The sequence below is a fragment of the Palaemon carinicauda genome, chromosome 42, assembly GCF_036898095.1.
Source record: "Palaemon carinicauda isolate YSFRI2023 chromosome 42, ASM3689809v2, whole genome shotgun sequence".
NCBI classification, from domain to species: domain Eukaryota; kingdom Metazoa; phylum Arthropoda; class Malacostraca; order Decapoda; family Palaemonidae; genus Palaemon; species Palaemon carinicauda.
In genome coordinates this window covers 49997790-50002007 of record NC_090766.1, presented here as the reverse complement: position 1 = coordinate 50002007, position 4218 = coordinate 49997790, and positions in this window count along the sequence as shown.

The window sequence follows — 4218 nt, the reverse complement described above, 5'->3', positions numbered from 1 at the left end:
CTGACTTAGGTGTCATTATAGAACAAAAATGAATGATTATTTTCTCAAACCCTAAAAGTAATCATAGAACAATAGCCATAATAACCTCTTAGGCTAATTCACACTTGTCTCATATTGGTTACCCTGTTCACTGAGATACCTGAATCCAGTTTTAGGAATGATTAAAAAACGCTTTAAACTTTGACCCATCTTCATCTGACATTTTCGTTCATTGGGGATAGAATTAAAGAAAACATTCGTCTAAATATTTTTCATTTTTAAAGATGATTCATTAATATTATCTCTTACTTTTACGACCTCCACTCTCTCTCTCTCTCTCTCTCTCTCTCTCTCTCTCTCTCTCTCTCTCTCTCTCTCTCTCTCTCTCTGAAGTTTTTTTTTATATTTCATGTATATAAGAATGGTAAAGTGCTATGTGTTTTACATAAAGAGAAGTATTCCTATTTTTTCCAGGAAAACTATGGAAAAGGTTGTGTGTGGGTGGCAAATTTCGTATGATTGCCCCTCTTTATTTTGCATAAAATAGTCTGGTTCTTGTATTTAGACATGAAAGGAAACGAAGGATTTAATAGCTGAGTGGGCATACCTCAACGTAGGGAAAAGGTTTGTGTATCGCCATGATCAGTAAAGCTTTGGTAGTCAGGGCCACCCATACTGGCCAGCGTGGTGATGAAAACTGACCAAACCTCAGACGTGACCAAACCATGTCCTGCAGTGGACTAGAAACGGCTGCATTTGTTGTTGTATATCAATATCATAAGGGTGAGAATAAATTTTTATCTAACATTGTTGAATTATATTTTTATGTATATTTCTGGCATGTGCTTTGCTGTTATTTATAGATTCAAACGCTGATTAGTATTGGGGACAATTAAAAGGAAATGCGTTTGATATATAAGCAAATAAAGCGAAACCATCTCTTGACAATTTCAATGCAAAGCTATCTTGCATAGTCACAATTAAATCTTATTAGATCCAGACACTTGAAATATAATTCAACGCTCTTTAAACTCGAGTGGCAAGTCACTGCAACCTTAGCTATTATCAGAAAGTTAATTTCCCCTTGAGTTTCTCATCCTGAGGTAGAGCCGATTCGGTATTAATAGGTATTTATGGCATATATATATATATATATATATATATATATATATATATGTATATATATATATATATATATATATATATATATGTATATATATATATATATATATATATATATATACATACACACAAACACACGCTCACATATACAGTATATATATATATATATATATATATATATATATATATATATATATATATATATATATATACTTTATATACATACATGCACACAATACAAGCACTCACACAATCGTATTCATACATACATCCCTACACACAAATATTTAATAGTTTTTGTTTATAATGTTTTTATGTGCATGCTTGGCCCTTGGGATTGCAGTATTTTGTGTTTCCAAATAGGGCTGTAGCTTTGCTATTGATAATGTGGAAGAATAAATTAACACATATCACTACATACGATTAACGATTCAGCAAATAAAATTGCACTAGTGTCATTAATTAATGTATTTCATCTTGTAATTGATGTCACTTGAATATAAAATTTCTCATAGAGTTATCAACACAATGTTGGGAACTCTAGATGATATTGGCAAAGTCCATCGCAGAGACTTATATTTATAGAACTAGTAGCGCTAACCAGTCAGCTGTTCTTATTAAATTTCTGCATTTCACGAGAGGCACCAAAACTAACAAGATACTTGATACAACTTCTTAGCGCTTTTACCCTCTTATTTCTTTCCTCATATATTTTTTACCTTTCCAATTATCCAAACGTTTCCCTGGTTCTTAATCTCATCTCAAACACTTCTGCTATATCCGATTCCAGGACCGTCTCTTTTATAAAATTTTACCAGTTAAACTCTGTTAAAGAATGTTAAGAGTTGGGATATCTTGATGCGGGAAATTATTACCAAGGATACCACAACGTTTTGAAGAAGGGAAGAAGAATCAGGGAAGTTCAGAATATGGGTTTAAAGGTATATATGGTATATATCACGTAGCAAACTGGTAAGAGACATTAGGTTTCATGTTTTTAAATCTAATCAGTTTGACAGGTATTAGGATCTTGGGTTTCGGATGTGGTGGTTGAGTAAGTACTTAATACTCCTCATTTTAGTGAATATTACACAGTAGAAGTGAGGGGAAAGTGGGAAATCTACTTAGTTTCTTACATGGAACTTTACTTTAAAGATTTTGTCCCGTTTATAGAAGTTGAAACGCTGCTATCATTAACCTATGACGTTGGGTCGAGTGATGTACTTTACTTTGATGGCTGCTTTTCCGGTCCCATACAGCAGGAGAACACCACTCTCTACAGGACCTCCACTGTCGTTTAACCTTGTTCGTTCAGAGTATTTAACGTTTCATATCGTGTATTGTTCATTGACTGTTAAATCGTCACTGTTGTATGACTGTTGAAATAAAAAAAAGTCTTCAGTTTCCACTTTAAAGCCTTAATGTCTTCAATCATTCGAATGTTTCGTGGGAGCTTATATAGTCTCGGGGTTGCATATTTAAAGGTTCTGGAACCTAAAGTAGACATAAATCTAGGTTCCAACAGTTTGAAGCCATCTGTAACTATTCTCGTGTCGACAGGATTTGTTGGCTGCTCAATATGTAGCAATTCTCTTAAGTATTTTGGACGCCCGGTTCTGATAACTTGGTGGGTTATTGTATATATTTTTAATTTAATTCTCGCTTTAATCGGCAGCCAGTGTAAATCGATTAGTATACGGGTGTAATGTCCCAATGGTTTATAACTTGGTCCTGGGAAAAGAGGACATGCTATACACGAGTCTGTTGATGTGAACAGGATGTCCAAATTCACAGAGGCGAACATGATATACAGTAGAAGTCAGTGGAAGTCAAAGCTGTTTGTACTTAGCTGGTATGTGAATGCTGGATTTAACAATATTCACCATTCACTCTGAAAATTAGGCTTTTTATAGATTTATTTAGTTTGTGTGTACGTTAAGTCTTGAAGTCTCGTTGTGAGCTGTGTGTAGCCAAAATGTTAAGTTCTAGGCCTATGCTCATGTCTTCTCGGTTGGTTCTTATATGCCAGCGTTGTCCGTCTTACTGAAGGTCACCCTTCCAGGTACTGACCAGACTCAGTGATTGGAAGACCAGAGATATAGATATTTAAATAAAGATATTACATTTTAAGACAACTGACGGAAAATACGTCGGATATTTTGAGGAATAATTGTTGTTCTAATATAAAAAAAAAAAATATTAAAGAAAGGTAAGTAGAAAGTAGCCCTTACCGTTTCTAAAATGGTCTTCCCAAATATATGATGATTCTCTCTCTCTCTCTCTCTCTCTCTCTCTCTCTCTCTCTCTCTCTCTCTCTCTCTCTCTCTCTCTCTCCTAATTTATTTTACAACCTTCGCAAATTACTTTCATATTTAATTTGTCTTTAATGAAAACATCCCTCGTTCCGAGAGAGAGAGAGAGAGAGAGAGAGAGAGAGAGAGAGAGAGAGAGAGAGAGAGAGAGAGTTTGTTACTGTTCCGAAGTTGGACGTAAATTGAACGTGTTATTTTTAAGAGAAGTTCTTATTGAAAAAGTTTGGGCGCTTTGCTTTGTTGCTTCCATCCTTTCTTGTCTTTTCATCTTGGGATAATAATAGTCGGGATTGCGTTTGTTGGAATTATTATGTAAAGTATTTAATGGGTCTGTGGTGGAAACTTTGTCTTTTCTTCTACTTGATAAACCCGTTTGATGTTTAGAGTAGAATCATCTTTTGTGTGTGTGTTTGTGTTTTTGTGTGTCTGTGTGTGATTTTGTTTAGATTTAGGCAGGTGTCGTGTCCACGAGCTCTCGATATAAGATGATACACACGCATATAATTTATACATATGTGTGTGTGCTATATATATATATATATATATATATGTGTGTGTGTGTGTATATATATATACAGATTATATTATGTATGTATATATATATTTATTTATACAATTATATGTATATATTTATGTATATATACAGTATATATGTATATATATATATGTATATATGTATATATATATGTATATATGTATATATATATATATATATATTATATATATATATATATATATATATATAGTATTTGTATATATATATATATATATATATACATCCTTTCTGAGTGGCATACCTTGACGT